Below are 19,258 nucleotides of genomic sequence, written 5' to 3' on the forward strand. Positions count from 1 at the left end.
TGAATATTAAAATATAGATTTATTATGTAAATGATAATATGTATTAAACAAATAAATCTACTTATATATTGAATATCTTAATGATATATATTAAACTTAAACAATATAAAATAATAATAAATATACATAATAAACATTATTAGTTTGATAAAATAATAAAATAATAAATATTAAAACTAAACATTTAAAATTTATAACTAATCACATGCACATATACAAAATATTCACTATTTTGAACCTTTATTTCAAAAAACATCCCACACATCTCTTCATGCCTTTACTGTTTAATAGCCACTCACAAAGAGAAAGTGCAACGGGGGCCCGCAGATGCAATTGCAAGGCATGGCATGGAGGGGGCACATGCAACCCATCCTGAATGATGGGCCTAGGTAGACGACACCATTGCATAATTCCTAAGCGACGTTGAAGTGGGCACCTTAAGTAGGAGAAGAGAGGAGACCCCCTACTACTAGTTTTGTCATAGATACTTTTTAATTATTATTTTTAAAAATTCAAGAAAATTATAACGTGTAGATAATGCATGTTCATTTACTAATAGTTGATCATTTTTTAGCTTTCTTGTTTGTTAATTGTTTTATTTTTTAATTGAGTTGGACATGTTAATAATTGTTGAGTTCTAAGCCAAGATTATTTATTATTTATTTACTATTATTTATTATTCAATTACTATTATCTAAAATGTTAGCCCGAAAGGTTATACGAATCTAAGCTTTGACCTTTGCATCAAATGATACATCTTCCTAAACATGAGTTGGTGTTGACAAAAACTACAATATTGCCGAAGGGGCCAAAGGGATGATGATCAAGATGAGGAAAGATGCTGAGATAAAGAAGAGGGACATGGAGAGGATAGGAGAGGGAGGGGAATTTAGAGAAAGAGGAATGGAAGATATAAATATATAAAGAAGGCACATTGAGATAGGGAGTGATGTAAAGATAAAGAGAGAAAGTGACATTTAAGGAGGTCAAGATGAAGAGATAAGGGATGGATAGTGATGGAGAGTTAATGAGATAGAGGAAGATGTAGGAGAAAGAAATATGAAAATGTACAAATTTAAATATATTGCATGTATATATACAAAAGTAAGGTCAAAATTTTGTTTAATTGAGCTCTCGTATCTACACATGTACCCATTGCACACAAAGGTACATTGCTGAAAGTTTCATGTACATAATATGACAGTTGAATATATGAAACAATACAACCACTCAAAAAAATGAATTATATATATAAAGAGTTGTAGATGGTCTACAATTCTACAGTTGGAAGTCTTCGAATTAAAAACCCTTTCCAGACAATAATATATATATCTATATATGAAGAAAGTGGATTTGGCACAGAGTTCTAGATGGTTGGAAATTCTAGATTATCGGCTGGAAGTCTATGAATTTCGAAGTGCTTACCAGATGATACTTCTGTGGGTCTTCCATGCTGTTACTTATGCAAAGACCAGTCAGTAATGAATGGTTTCAGCCACTCTTTGTCTTGGATCACTATCATTTCTTCAATTCACAGAAAGTGATACGAAAAGAGACAATTTCAAAAAGATTGATTGGAAGTTCCTGTGTGCTAACTTCCTTTCTCCTCTGTCTGCAATGAGCCACTTTTATTATTCTTATTTAATTACAACGTATCCCTTCACGCTTCTCTGTTAGTTCTAACTTGCTTTCTTCACATTTCTCTATTGCGCTACCTACACCTCTAAGCTTTTTGTATGTTTTGGATTTCTCTTCGCCTAATGAATAGCAAGAATCCCTTTATTCTTTTAGATTTACATCATTTTCCCTTTTCTTGTTTTGTACCGTCAAATCCAATTTCATGGCATCATGTTCCAACACTAGCAACAGTTTTCCGCATGTTGCAGAATCTACACCATCCAATATATTTATTAGTCACGCCAAACATATGCTAGCTGGACTCATGATCTCTGAAAAGCTTAAATATGCAGCCATGCAACTAAAGGTTTTTCTGAATTTAGAAGAGCGTCAATTATTGGATCAACAAGTAAAAACAACAATCGATTGTGCTTCCTTGCATTTTGTCATATTTTCAAAGGAGCATGCTCAATCCAACCGTTGTTTGGAAGAGCTAGCATTAATACACAGAAGAAGGAAAATCAGTAGAATTGTACCCATCTTCTACCAAGTTAAGCTAGAAGATGTACGATATTTGAAAGGAGACTATTTTGACGCATTTGAGCGATACAAAAGAGAAGGCAAATACAACTCAAAAAAGCTTCGCAAGTGGAAGAAAGTACATTTCAGAGTTTCACATTATATGGGGAGATAACGTGCCCGGTGTACTAGAAATAGTAATGAAAAGAGGAAAGGTTCATATAGCCATATTTTCAATGAACTATGCAGAATCAATGTGGTGCTTGTGAGAGCTGGCATTTATGAAATCCAAAACTTGTGCTCAGATTTTTCCCATTTTCTATGGTGTACAACCTGAACATTTTTGATATACAAAAGGAGTTTTTGGGGATGCCTTTCAACGACTTAAAGAGAAGGGTAGATTCACCTCAAAGCAGCTTAGAAAGTTAAAGAAAACACTCTTTGGTGCTTCATGGCATCTCAGTCCAATCCTTCATAGCAAGGATTGAGCATCAGTCCCTAATTATTCATTTCTTATCAATTACATAGTTAAACTCTTATAAGATAATGTTTAGATGTTTGATTTTTTTCTTGTATTTTGTATTAAGTGTAATCAAAACTCTTAAAGTCTAATGTTTATTTTTTCGCATTTTGTTGTTATATATGTGGAGAGATGAGGATATGCTACTCAAGAATATTCCATCTGTATGTACAGGATTTGTAAAACTAATTGACAGGTTGCAGAATACGCAGCATAAAGGGAGCTCTATTTTCAAACTACTTTCATCATTATTCAATTTTTAAATGTATGTACATTAAATTGTAATTAAATAAGAATTATAGTAGACAAAGGAGAAAGGAAGTTAGCACACAGGAACTTTCAATCAATCTTTTTGAAATTGTCTCTTTTCGTTTCACTTTCCATGAAGCGAAGAAATGATAGTGATCTAAGACAAAGAGTGGCTGAAACCATTCATTGCCAACCATTCATTGAAACCATTCATTGCCAACATTTTCTATAAGCGAGTGGCTATTAGATAGTAAAGGCATGAAGAGATACGTGGAATGTTTTTTCAAATAAAGGTTCAAAATAATGAATATTTTGTATATGTGCATGTGATTAGTTATAAATTTTTAATGTTTAGTTTTAATATTTGTTATTTTATTATTTTATCGAACTAATAATTTCTATTATGTATATTTATTATTATTTTATATTGTTTACGTTTAATATATATCATTAAGATATTCAATACATAAGTAGATTTATTTGTTTAATACATATTATCATTTACATAATAAATCTATATTTTAATTTTCATGTTAATTAAATTTAATTTTCATTAATGCTAGTAAATTTAAATGAATACGTATTAGTTTAATATAATTTGACATAACTATAATATACAATATTAATTAGATAATAAGTTTTCAAATTAATCTAGTTAAAAATAAAAGTTCGCACTTGGTAAAATTTGAAAAAAAATATCATAACATAAATAAAAATATAATTAAGTGGTTATGATGAGAAATCTAATAAAAAAAAACTAAATCGACTTAAAAGAATATTTTAGTGTTAATCATAAAATTTATCATTTATTTTCCTTTAACAAAGATTTTTTAAATGAAGTGATATAAATAAAGTAATATAATGAAGCGATAATAGAGTGATAGATGATGCCACTCTATCCATAACCGTGGGGCTAGATAGATGACTTCACTCATCCATGGCATGGCATGGCAATTGTCGGCCCCGTTGTCCAAGTGCATTTGCATTGGAAGCACAAACATTTATTTATTTATTCATAGTGCTTGTTTCATATGTTTGATTCAATTTTGGTTAAGTTAAATTTATTAATAGTTCGATTTATTAATAGCTAGATTTATTTTTAGTTAGAGTTATTAATATTTTAATTTAAATAGTGTTTAATAATACTATATTTAAAAGTTACATTTACATTTTAACTCTACATAAATATATTATATTTTTAGTTACTATAAATAAGATTTTTTTTAGTATATCATAATAAAAATAGTTAGAGTTATTAATATTTTTTCTATTAGATATAAGAGTTATAAAAAGGAGGAGAACCAAAAAGGCCAGCATGAGAGAAAACAAGGAGGCCAAGCCTAACCACAAAGAAGTACAGACCGCTGTACATCAAGTCAGAAAAATAACAGAAGAGAAGAGGAACAGTCTAGCTAAGAACATCATAGGGTGTATCCACCCACGCTGTCCAACCGAAGGGGCCCTCCATTCAAACAATTCTTTTGTGCTATTGAATCTGCATCAGCATGAATAATTCCTCTTTTCTGGCATGCCCTTTCTCTTTTATCTCCCTGGTCAGCCTATTACAAGCATGCGCAAAAAATTCCAAGTCATCCAAAGTTCTATGGCATTGGTACCCATCATCCAGGAGTATTCTCAATTTCTCCTGCTCAATCAAAATGGTAGCTTGCACTCTCAAGTAGATTTTAAATTAAATAGTGTTTAATAATATTATATTTAAAAGTAACATTTACATTTTAACTCTACATAAATATATTATATTTTTAGTTACTATAAATAATATTTTGTTTAGTATATCATAATAAAAATTAAGTTAGATTTATAGTTAAACTTATATAGATTTTTTTAGTATACATATATATATATATATATATATATATATATATATATATATAATCTCGATTTACTAATTAATATTTTTAAAATTATTAAACTTATAAAAGATTAAAATATTAATATATAAATTAATTTAGTAAAAAATAAAATGCTTATATTAATAAAATTTTAAAAAAAATATCATAATAAAATATTTATCTAATTAGATGTATGTAGACTTTCATTTTTAACTAAATTAATTCAAAATCTTATTATCTTATTGTTTTTTATATACGTATTATTATTTATAACTTAAAGTGTTGTTTAGAATTGAATGTTAAATATTAAATGTTGTCAAATGATATTTCCTTCAATTTTTATGTTAACTATTATTTTCCTGATTAAATTTGTAACAAAATAATATTTTCTAATGAAATATTAAATATTTATTTTATTTCTAAGATTTTAATAATGACTCTATTGAATTAGAATTTTAAAATTAATTAATTAATAGAGTTAATATCACTCTATAATTGTTTCATTATATTACTAACTCTATTATATTACTTCATTTAAAAAATCTTTGTTAAAGGAAAATAAATGATAAATTTTATGATTAACACTAAAAAAATTATTTTAGGTCCATTTAAGTTTTTATTTTTTAAATTAGATTTTTCACCATAGGCACTTAACTATATTTTTATTTAAGTTATGATAATTTTTTAAAATTTTTACTAAGTGTGAACTTTTATTTTTAACTAGATTAATCCGAAAACTTATTATCTAATTAATATTGTGTATCATAGTTATGTTGAATTATATTAAACTAATAAGTATTCATTTAAATTTACTAACATTAATGAAAATTAAATTTAATTAACATGAAAATTAAAATATAGATTTATTATGTAAATAATATGTATTAAACAAATAAATCTACATATATATTGAATATTTTAATGATATATATTAAACTTAAATAATACACAATAATAAAAATATACATAATAAACATTACCAGTTCAATATAATAATAAAATAAAAATATTAAAGCTAGACATTTAAAATTTATAACTAATCACATACATATATACAAAATATTATTGACTATTTTGACACTAAAAAGAGAAAAAATTTATGAACCTTTATTTGAAAAAACATCCCACACGTCGACATCTCTTAATGCCTTTACCGTGTGATGGCCACTCGCTTGGACAAAGTGAAACTGGGGCTCGCGGATGATGCCATGGCATGGCATGGAGGGGCGTGCATCCAGCCCATCTCGAATGATCGGGCTAAGTAGACGACGCCGAAATTGAGTTCTTTTTTTCCCACTTCGATGAAATTTTTAATGTACCCAACGAATATGTAGTTATGTATAAAAGGTTGTCTATGAAGCAATGTATTTGCACATGATTTGACTAAATTTTAAAGATATTGAAATAATTATTTTCTTAAAATAAAAAAATACAAAATAAGAATAATTTAGCAAACGCGTTTTCATTTAGCCACTCGGTAATTAGATGTAATTAGATGTTTTCCCTAAATTCGGTGGAACAACAAGCGAGACACCAACAACTATGAAATGGGATTCCACAGACGAAAATTCTTCTGCGCCTTCTGCTTTTGTTCGGAGATGCTTTCGGGTTTCTCCCCCACGGTTTCCTTCCCAATTTGGTTGGCAGTCGTGCAATCGATGCGTTCGACTCCACATTACAACTAGAGAACTTCTTACATGCATTTATTTTACCTCAACTTTTTTATTTTGTCCATCTTATCTCAACAAGAAGACGAACAACCCTTCTAGTTTTGTCCTTCAGTTCTATTTCTGTTGTCTTGTTTCATCAAATCTGATTTCATGGCATCTACTTCCAACACTACCAGTGGCCAAGAGCTCGAAGAAATTACCCCATCTACATTTAATTATGGTGGATCCACTATATCAAAGCTGGAAGAAGGCCAAAGGAGTACGAAAAGTCAAATAAAACTTCAGTTGTCCTCAACTAGTCACTCTAACTCCTTTAGTCAGACTCTGTCATGCTTCTTCGTTTCTTCTGTGGGCTTACCTCAGCGAGTACACACAGTCTACGCGTTTAGTACCACATTTATTTCTCATTACTTATCCCTCTCCTGCTCTTTTATATGCACCCACTCCTTTTCTCTTTGAACGCCCCTTTTTTCAACCTTTGTCATGTTCGCTTAAATCTAATTTTATGGCATATTCTTCTAACCCGCACAATGGTGTTCCGTTAAATTGCCAACACACTGAAGAATTTCCATCATCCACATCTGCTTCTTGTGCATCCACCATGCCTGTGAAAGATTTCCTGCGTTATGATGTATTTATCAATCATTTTAAACATCCTCTGGGTGTAGCAATTTAGAAAGAGCTTGATGCGTTGGGACTGAAGGTTTTTCTGAATTCAAAAGAGCTCGATTTACAGGATAAAGAAGTAGAAGCAGCTTTTAAGGACATGCTCCTGAATAAGATGAAGGATTTGGTAATGAAGGAAGGTAAAGAGGCTCAAGAATTCAAATTAGGTAGCACTCATCCAATCATTCACCCACGGGGTAAATTGGCATTTCTTTGTGGTAAAATATACGCAAGGCCTACGAGAGATGTTTGTTACGACATACACATTAATCATCGCGGTCCTGATGTTAAGTGTTCATTGGCCCTAGCTATCGATAACAAGCTTAAGGACATGGGACTGAAGGTGTTTCTAGATTCAGAAGAGGTTAGATTGGGGGATGGTATCACTGGTGTAAGAGAAGAAGCAATAAGCAGTGCTAAGATTCATATTGCTATATTTTCCATGAACTATGCAGAATCCCCTTGGTGTTTGTCAGAGCTGACACTTATGCTACAGACAGGCACTAGAATTGTTCCTATTGACCCTGTGGATGTCCGATATGCTAAAGGGGTCTATGCTCATGCATTTGATAAGCATGTAGAGATGGGAAGATATGCCTCGAAAAATATTTTGGAGTGGAAGAAGGTGCTTTACAATGTGTCATTTAATGTAGGCCACATCGTTAAGAGCAAGGAGTGAGTACTAATTGCTTGACCTTTTATTTATCAATGCATCCTCTGTAATTTTCTTTTATATTTTATCAGAATAAAGTCAACTATTACGGCCTGATTCTTATTCAATGTTGTGTTTGCATTTATAGCGAATAAAACACGATGCTTGAGCATATCGCTCATCGTGTGGGGACAGAGGTTAGAGAAGTACCACCGGTGGTCGCAGAATGTTCGTTGAGCGACATAGATGGAGTTGTATAGGACTCTGAACTGAGGACAAAATTCTTAATGTAAATAATTTTACAATAACTATTCAAGTAATTGATATATTCCACACAGATATTAAAGTAGCGAGTAATGTGACACGATGACTTCCATGTCACCCTGTAGATGTTCTTCTGTGAGGTGCATAAAAATTGTAGATAAGACATTGTTATTTGACTAGTGGTCCAGTAGATTCTGGATGCTTCTACACTTCTTCAGGCCGCGGTTTCTGACAGTTTAGTCAATTTTCAAGGCATTTCTGTGCCCAAAGAAATGTAATAGCACAATAAGATTTTCAAGGCCCCATTGCTAGTGAGATCCCAAATGACCCAATTAGCATAGAGGGAAATCCCCTATTTGCGAGTGGAAAGCAGTCCAAGAGCATAGGAGTCTTTAGGTAGACATAAAAGTCCTAGGCAGCTCCATGAAACTCATGATGCACAACATCAGAGGTCCAGATGAAATCCCTTAGGAGGCGTTCAAGTTTGAGGTATGGAGCTCTGGGAGAAGCAAAACATGATAAATAATAGACATGTGTACCACCCAACACTTTAGAATAAATCTGAAATTTTCTTGCAAGAGAGCGAGGTTTGGTAATCCAATAGTCCAATTTCTAATTAATAAAAATTAATTAATCACTAAATAAATAATAGATTAATAACAATTGACAATGTAATTGGAAAATATATATTTTCAAAAAAAGAAAAAATTTTATCATTGCCAAGCTCAAAGGCATGAACTCCATCTCTCCAAGAGCTCTTGTTATTGAATGATCTAGACAATGTTAGTTAAATGTTATTTTCAAATAAATATAATTATGGTTAATTTCTTATCATGTTAATAGATGTGTGGGGAGAAAGAGAAGGAAGAGAGATGACTTTATATTAGTGAAAGTGCTCATATATTACATCATTCATAATCCTTCATTATAACTATCATATTCTAGCATAAAGGATGGTGTTGATTCGGATACTACTTATTTTTATTAATGTTTAATAACCATCAATATTGAACTTGATTTTTGTGTACATTCTAAGTAGGCTATGTTATATAGTTCCACTCGTTTGTCAAAATTTACATGCACATGTACTATAATTTTTTTAGTATAATTAAAAATTTTAGACGCTTCAACTTCTAGAAAAAATAAACCTCACAATAAAATAATTTTACTTAATTCAAATAAGTTCTTTTTAGATATTATCACTCTTTTAATTATAAGGGTCCAACACATTATGCACTCTCTTTTATGTAATTCATAACAGATTAAATTAGTAAATATCAATATATTTCTATATTCGATTGGGTGTTCTGTTAGAATCCAATAGACACATACAATTGAATCCAAAAATATATTGATATTTACTAATAGCTTGTGAAAATTTGATACTATTAAGCTAAATTTGAATATCCTTATTATGATCCATGATTGTACGTTATGGCGATTGATCCATCCATTTTCTCCAAATTCACTTGACCTTATGAACATTTTTTTCCTGAACACCCTTCATCCTCAATCATATGGAATCTACTTTTGCTTTGTTCCTATCATACAAGTTAACTTTCTCTTTGTTTTCTAAGTTCAACTTGGAGAATATGTATGACATATAGGTTGTATATTTACATGGTGACACATTGTAGGTACAGTTAAATTTATATGTATGCAATGATTATATCCTTTCATATCCAAATTCTTATGTTATGCATACATTTTGTATCAATGCTACATATTTTTAGACATATAATCATTCTAGGATTCACATGCATCTCAAAGGAAAGATAGAAAAATTATAAATTTTGTATACCAATATATTTTCAATTTATTTCTGTGTTTTTTCTAAGGAGAATCCCTTGATAAATAGATATATTGACAAATGGAATATCTACCCAAATGTCACACATATTTCATATTTAATTAACCCCCAACATTTTCTTTATGCACTCATATCTCAATAAAGTGGCATTAATTATACATTTATCAAATGATTATATGCATGCATATAATTTAAATCGATCCATTTTTGATGTTGTCATTAAGGGACGGACCTTAGATTTATAAAATTGATCTACAAATATTGAAAATTAAATGTTCAAAATAATGTCCACTCATGCCAATTGTTTTCTTTAGAGGATGACTAATATAAATACATTTAATGCAATTCGTTTTCTCATTTGATATCATTATGCACTCAAAAACCATCATTTACATTTAGCATTTGAATTGATATAATAGATTAAATCTAAAATTGAATAATCATTCTAGAAACATTTCCATAAGAATGAAGTTCTTGATTGTTCATCAAGAGAACATGCATTTGTATTGAGGAAAATAATAATAGGCCGTGGCTATCCTCCTTACAAACTGTATAGTTGACCAACTTTCAAAAAATTGAAAACATCATAGTCACGCCAAACATCTGCTAGCTGGACTCATGATCTCTGAAAAGCTTAAATATATAGCCATGCAAGTGAAAGTTTTTCTAAATTCAGAATAGCGTCAATTGGTCGATCAACAAGTAAAAACAACAATCGATTGTGCTTCCCTGCATTTTGTCATATTTTCAAAGGAGCATGCTCAATCCAACTGCTGTTTAGAAGAGTTGGCATTCATACACAGAAGAAGGAAAATCAGTAGAATTGTTCCCATCTTCTACCAAGTTAAGCCTAAAGATGTACGATATTTGAAAATTAAATTTAATTAACATGAAAATTAAAATATAGACTTATTATGTAAATGATAATATGTATTAAACAAATAAATCTACTTATATATTGAATATCTTAATGATATATATTAAACTTAAACAATATAAAATAATAATAAATATACATAATAAACATTATTAGTTCGATAAAATAATAAAATAATAAATATTAAAACTAAAAATTTAAAATTTATAACTAATAACATGCACATATACAAAATATTCACTATTTTGAACCTTTATTTGAAAAAACATCCCACACATCTCTTCATGCGTTTACTATATAATAGCCACTCGCTTATAGAAAGTGCAACGGGGGCCCACAGATGCAATTGTATGGCATGGCATGTAGGGGCACACATCCAACCCATCCTGAATGATATGGCTAGGTAGATGACACCGTTTCATAATCCCTAAGCAACCTTGAGGTGGGCACCTTAAGTAGGAGAAGAGAGGAGACCCCCTACTACTAGTTTTGTCATAGATACTTTTTAATTATTATTTTTAAAAATTCAAGAAAATGATGACGTGTAGATAATGCATGTTCATTTACTAATATTTGATCATTTTTTAGCTTTCTTGGTTGCTGATTATTTTATTTTTTAATTGAGTAGGACATGTTAATAATTGTTGAGTTCTAAGCCTAGATTATTTATTATTTGTGTAATATTATTTATTTTTCAATTACTATTATCTACCAAGTTAGCCGGAAACGTTATACGAATCTAAGCTTTGACCTTGGCATCAAATGATACATCTTCCTAAACTTGAGTTGGTGTTAACAAAAACTAAAATATTTCCAAAGGGGCCAAAGGGATGATGATCGAGAGGAGGAGAGATGCTAAGATAAAGAAGAGGGACATGGAGAGGATAGGAGAGGGAGGGGAATTTAGAGAAAGAGGAATGGAAGATATAAATATATAAAGAAGGCGCATTCAGATAGGGAGTGATGCAAAGATAACGATAGAAAGTGATACTTAAGGAGGTCGAGATGAAGAGATAAGGGATGGATAGTGATGGAGAGTTAATGAGATAGAGGAAGATGTAGGAGAAAAAAATATGAAAATGTACAAATTTAAATATATTGCATGTATATATACAAAAGTAAGGTCAAAATTTTGTTTAATTGAACTCTCATATCTACACATGTACCCATTGCACACTAAGGTACATTGCTGAAAGTTTCATGTACAAAATATGACAGTTGAATATATGAAACAATACAACCACTCAAAAAAATGAATTATATATATAAAGAGTTCTAGATGGTCTGCAATTCTACAGCTTTAAGTCTTCGAATTAAAAACCCTTTCCAAACAATAATATATATATATATATATATATATATATATATATATATATATATATATATATATGAAGAAAGTGGATTTGGCACAGAGTTCTAGATGGTCGGCAATTCTAGATTATCGGCTGAAAGTCTATGAATTTAGAAGTGCTTACAAGATGATACTTCTATGGGTCTTTCGCGCTGTTACTTATGCAAAGACCGATCAGTAATGAATGGTTTCAGCCACTCTTTGTCTTGGATCGCTATCATTTCTTCGCTTCATGGAAAGTGATACGAAAAGAGACAACTTCAAAAAGATTGATTGAAAGTTCTCGTGTGCTAACTTCCTTTCTCTTTTCTCTGCAATGAGCCACTTTTATTATTCTTATTTAATTACATCGTATCCCTTCACGCTTCTGTGTTAGTTCTGCCTGGCTTCCTTCACATTTCTCTGTTGCGCTACCTGCACCTCTAAGCTTTTTGTATGTTTTAGATTTCTCTTCGCCTGATGAATAACAAGAATCCCTTTATTCTTTTAGATTTACATCTTTTTCCCTTTTGTTGTTTTCTACCGTCGAATCCAATTTCATGGCATCATCTTCCAACACTAGCAGCATTTTTCCACATGTTGCAGAATCTGCACCATCTGATTTATTTATTAGTCACGCCAAACATATGCTAGCTGGACTCATGATCTTTGAAAAGCTTAAATATGTAGCCATGTAGCTGAAGGTTTTTCTGAATTCAGAAGAGCGTCAATTGGTGGATCAAAAATTTATTGTAATTTTTTCTCAATTTTTTTTTTGTTTTTGGCTACAAACTATGCAAATCATGAAGATCAAATGCTGAATTTTTTGGAAAATCCATGATGTTTTCAAATTTTTGAAACTTGGTCAACTATATAGTTTGTAAGGAGGATAGTCGCGGTCTATTATTATTTTCCACAATACAAATGCATGTCCTGTTGATGAACAATCAAGAACTTCATTCTTATGGAAATGTTTCTAGAATGATTATTCAATTTTAGATTTATTCTATTATATCAATTCAAATGCTAAATGTAAATGATGGTTTTTGAGGGCATAATCATATCAAATGAGAAAATGAATTGCATTAAATGTATTTATATTAGTCATCGTCTAAAGAGAGCAATTGGCATGAGTGGACATTATTTTTAACATTTAATTTTCAATATTTGTGGATCAATTCTATAAATCTAAGGTCAGTCCATTAATGACAACGTCGAAAATGGATCTATTAAAATTATATGCATGCATATAATCATTTGATAAATGTATAATGAATGCTGCTTTATTGAGATATGAGTGCATAAAGAAAATGTTTGTGGTTAATTAAATATGAAATATGTGTGACATTTGGGTAGATATTTCATTTGTCAATATATCTATTTATAAATGGATTCTCCTTAGAACAAACACAAAAATAAATTGAAAATATAATTGGTATACAAAATTTATAATTTTTCTATCTTTCCTTTGAGATGCATGTGAATCCTAGAATGATTATATGTCTAAAAATATGTAGCATTGACACAAAATGTATGCATAACATAAGAATTTGGATATGAAGGGATATAATCATTGCATACATATAAATTTAACGTAACCTAAAATGTGTCATCATGTAAATATACAACATATATTTCATACATATTCTCCAAGTTGAACTTAGAAAATAAAGAGAAAGTTAGCTTGTATGATAGGAACAAAGGAAAAGTAGATTCCATATAATTGAGGATGGAGGGTGTTGAGAAAAAAAAAATGTTCATAAGGTCGAGAGAATTTGGAGAAAATGGATGGATCAATCGCCATAACATACAATCATGGATCATAATAAGGATATTCTAATTTAACTTAATAGTATCAAATTTTCAAAAGCTATTAGTAAATATCAATATATTTTTGCATTCAATTGTATGTGTTTATTGGATTCTAACAGAACACCCAATCGAATCTAGAAATATATTGATATTTAGTAATTTAATCTGTTATGAATTACATAAAAGAGAGTGCATAATGTGTTGGACCCTTATAACTAAAACAGTGATAATATCTAAAACGAACTTATTTTAATTAAGTAAAATTATTCTATTGTGAGGTTTAAGTTTTCCAGAAGTACTTAGAATGTACACAACACTCAAGTTCAATATTGATGGTTATTAAACATTAATAAAAATAAGTAGTATCCGCATCAACACCATCCTTTATGCTAGAATATGATAGTGATAATGAAGGATTATGAATGATGTAATATATGAGCACTTTCACTAATATAAAGTCATCTCTCTTCCTTCTCTTTCTCCCCACACATCTATTAACATGATAAGAAATTAACCATAATTATATTTATTTGAAAATAAAAATTAACTAACATTGTCTAGATCATTCAATAAGAAGAGCTCTTGGCGAGATGGAGTTCGTGCCTTTGAGCTTGTCAATGATAAAATATTATATTTTTTGAAAATATATATTTTCCAATTAGATTGTCAATTGTTATTAATCTATTATTTATTTAGTTATTAATTAATTTTTATTTAAATAAAGTCGATATTTCTTGTGAAATTAATAAATTAATAAAATAATTTTTTAACAAAATATTAGAATGAAAATGATTTTTTAAAAATGAAATAATAGATGTTTAAAAAATATTACTAAAAAATTGCCATTTGTGTGCTCTTGTGAGAAAATTTGACTTGTGAATTTGGAATGGCTAAATAAGCAAGTCAGATATCTATTTAACTATTGCTCTCTAAAATTGAATTTTCTTAAGCTCCCATGAATGAATAATAATTTACGCCCATTTAACAAACATAAACACAAAATAGAAACAATGTACAAAATAGTTAAAATAAAATTCATAAAGGAAGACTTAGAGTTTACTTATCTTTTATGTATATTTTAGATAATTCTATTATTTTGAAAATTAAAAATTAAATTTATCACATACTAATTGAATGAGAATATAAAATTTGAACATTTATAACAAGGTCAATGCATGCTTTCAATTTATTTAAAATAAATTTGAGCTTTTATTTCTTAATTAAAACTGCACAGATGTATTTATTAGATTATATATCATCAAATAATTCAAAATATTTATAATTAACGTTCATTAATTCTGACCTTCTTTCTTTATCATTTTGGAATGTGTATTTTCACCACTTAACAGGTGATCATGCTTCAAGCTCATACGTTTGTCTATTCCCTCTATTTGTACGATTTAGTTTTGAGGACGAGGGCTTTGTATGACTAGGATTTTTGCTCTGGCTAAGATGTGTAGTCTATGGAGAGTGATGATGGAGACCTTGAGGCAGTTTTGTGAGAGGATATAGTAGGAAAAAAACCCTAAAAAGCTCTATGTGATGTTTCCCATGTGAATTTTACAAAGCTCTATGGGATAACATTTTTCCTAATATGCATCAGGTATATATGAAGAAGCATAGAATTCTCATTCCCTAGGCAACATTATTAATAAGGGTTATAGCAAATTCATATCTAAAGCTAGTGATCATGAAGACATATGCAATTGTAGGCCAATCACTTTGTTGAATGTCTCTGAAAAGGTCATTGCCAAGGCTCTCTCCCTTTAAATCTAACATCTGCTCCCATAGATTGTTCATCTTGAACAAATTAGTTCCATTAAATTATGATATATTCTAGATAATATTATTGTTGTTTGGGAAGGTATGGAGTAGGCTCATTTTTCCAAACTATAGGCCTTGTTTCTTAAGATTGATTTTTCCAAAGCCTATGATTGGATTGAATGGCTCTTCATTTTGGCCATGCTTCAAGCCCTGGGGTTTGGCACAGTCTTTTTGTAATCAGTTTAGATGCTTTTTGGTGATGCCTCTACTTGTATTACCATAAATGGCCAACAATATGAAGCTTTCAGGATCTACAAATCTATCCATTGAGGTTTTCCTTTAGGGCATTGTATTTATGTTTTGGCGACCGAAGGGTTAGGCTATCTTCTTTCCAACACTATCTCTCGGGGTCTTGTGTGTGGCATAACTCTCCCAAATTCCTCTATGTAGCTTGTGAATGCCCATTTTGCAGATGACTCCTTTCTCACCCTCCTGGAGGATGAAGATAATATTGCCAACGCTTTACAATACTTCAATACTTTTTGCCTTTCCTTTATGTCTACTATTTAATTGAACAAGACCCTTTGCTATAGACAATCCTTCTTGTCAAGCCCTCAATGGTTGTAGGGTTATGGGTGGAAATGAGTTTAGCATGGAAAAATCTTTCAATTTTTTGGCATTCCTTTCTCTTTTTAAGCTTCCCATGTGGAGTTGTGGAATGTTTTCTTGGCACAAATTGAGAAGAAATTGGACTATTGGATTACCAAACCTCCCTCTCTTGCAAGAAAATTTCAGATTTATTCTAAAGTGTCCGCTAGTACACATGTCTATTATTCATCATGTTTTGCTCCTTCCAAAGCTCCATACCTCAAACTTGAATGCCTCCTAAGGTATTTCATCTGGACCCCTGATTTTGTGCATCATGAGTTTAATGGAGCTACCTAGGACTTTTATGTCTACCTAAAGACTCCTATGCTCTTGAACTGCTTTCCACTCGCAAATAGGGGATTTCCCTCTATGATAACAGGGTCATTTGGGATCTCACTAGCAATGGGGCCTTGAAAATCTTATTGTGCTATTACATTTCTTTGGGCACAAAAATGCCTTTAAAATTGACTAAACCGTCAGAAACTGCGGCCTGAAGAAGTGTAGAAGCATCCAGAATCTACTGGACCACTAGTCAAATAACAATGTCTTATCCACAATTTTTATGCACCTCTCGAAAGAACATCTACAGGGTGACGCGGAAGTCATCTCGTCACATTACTCACTACTTTAATATATGTGTGGAATATATCAATTACTTGAATAGTTATTGTACAATTATTTACATTTAGAATTTTGTCCTCAATTCAAAGTCTTATACAACTCCATCTACGTCACTCAACGGACGTTCTGCGACCACCAGTGGTACTTCTCTAACCTCTGTCCCCACACGATGAGCGATATGCTCGAGCACCATGTTTTCACCGCTATAAATGCAAACACAACATTGAATAAGAATCAGGCTATAACAGTTGACTTTATTCTGATAAAATATAAAAGAAAATTGCAGAGGATGCATTGATAAATAAAAGGTCAAGCAATTAGTACTCACTCCTTCCTCTTAACGATGTGGCCTACATTAAATGACACATTGTAAAGCGCCTTCTTCCACTCCAAAATCTTTTTCGAGGCATATATTCCCATCTCTACATGCTTATCAAATGCATGAGCATAGACCCCTTTAGCATATCAGACACCCACAGGGTCAATAGGAACAATTCTAGTGCTTGACTGTAGCATAAGAGTCAGCTCTGACAAACACCAAGGGGATTCTGCATAGTTCATGGAAAATATAGCAATATGAATCTTAGCACTGCTTATTGCTTCTTCTCTTACATCAGCGATGTGATCCCCCAATCTAACCACTTCTGAATCTAGAAACACCTTCAGTCCCATGTCCTTAAGCTTGTTATGGATAGCTAGGGGCAATGAATGCTTAACATCAGGACAACGATGATTAATGTGTACGTCGTAACAGACATCTCTCGTAGGCCTTGCGTATATTTTACCACAAAGAAATGCCAATTTACCCCGTGGGTGAATGATTGGACGAGTGCTACCTAATTTGAATTCTTGAGCCCCTTTACCTTCCTTCGTTACCAAATCCTTCATCTTCTTCAGGAGCATGTCCTCATCGCTGAGATATCCAATAGCATAGGAAACATAATAAACTTCAGATTTTAAGATATCGATTTAAAAAGTCTGTGAGGCTTAAAATGAGGAAGGAAACATGCAAAGAATGTATCAACAAGAACTTGGGTTAACTGCCTTGATTGGAGTAATCGGTACTTACTCTTTGCTATTGACGATATGACCTGCACAAAATGAAGCATGGCGAAGTGCTTCCTTCCACTCCTCCAGCTTCTCTGGGTTATATCTACCCTTGTCTTGGTGCCGCCCAAATGCCTTACCATAGATTCCCTTTCCAATATATCTTGATTCATATGAAAAGACATGGTAATAAATGGGAACAAACTTACTACCTTCTCTTCTGCTAATCAACGAAAGCTCTCGCAAACACCACTTGGACGTTTCATAGTCCTCTGAAAATATAGCTATGTTAAGCCAGGTACACTTTATTACTTTTTCCAGTACACTAGGAAAGTGACCCCCCCACTTAAGCTCTTCTGAATCCAGAAAAACCTTCAGTCCTATTCCTGTGAGCATTTTATAGATAGCTATGGCGAGTGTACGTCTGACATCAGGACCCCGATGGTTAATAAATACATCATACTTAACCTTTCTCACAAGCATTATCGATCCACCTGAAGTAGATGTAGTTGCTGCAAATTCTTCTCCCTGTTGTTAGATGCTTGAACTAGTCTTGGCTGGTCCTACAAATTCTTGACACATTTTTCCCTCTTTCGCTACCCACTCTGTAATTGTCTTCAGCAGCATGTCTTCGTCCCTAGACACATTCGACAACGAAGAAAACAGAGTAAACATCACAAGTTTTATGGATAACTGAAGTCTATGAGCCTCAAGATAAAATAATGAATCGATTAGTAAACGCTAAGTGCATCTGGTCGAGAGATGGGTACTTAGTACTTACTCCTTGCTCTCAACGACCGAACCTACATAATGTGAAATGTTGTAAAGCGCTTTCCTCCAATCCTCCAGTTTCTCAGAGTCGCGTTCAAGCGTGTTTCGGTCAAATGCATAGCCTCCTTTTACATAGCGTACATCATCATTCTTAACACACCAGAGAATAGGAACAATTTTAGTGCCTAATTTACCCCTGTTGTGCATGGATTACAGCTCTTCTAAGCACCGGTCGGATTGTGCATAGCCCTCTGAAAATATTGGAATGTAAAGCCAGGCACTCTTAAAAGCTGCTTCTACTTCTTCATCCCGCAAATCGAGCTCTTCCAAATTCAGAAAAACCTTCAGTCCCAACGCATCAAGCTCTTTATAAATTGCTACACCCAGAGGATGTTTAAAATGATTGATAAATACATCATAACGTGGGAAATCTTTCACAGGCATCGTGGATGCACAAGAAGCAGATGTGGATGATGGAAATTCTTCACCGTGTTGGCAATTTAACGGAACACCACTGTGCGGGTGAGAAGAAGATGCCATGAAATTAGATTTAAGCAAACATGACAAA

The sequence above is a fragment of the Cupressus sempervirens genome, chromosome 8 (genome assembly GCF_028749045.1).
Source record: "Cupressus sempervirens isolate cs-2001-9-10 chromosome 8, ASM2874904v1, whole genome shotgun sequence".
Classification (NCBI taxonomy): domain Eukaryota; kingdom Viridiplantae; phylum Streptophyta; class Pinopsida; order Cupressales; family Cupressaceae; genus Cupressus; species Cupressus sempervirens.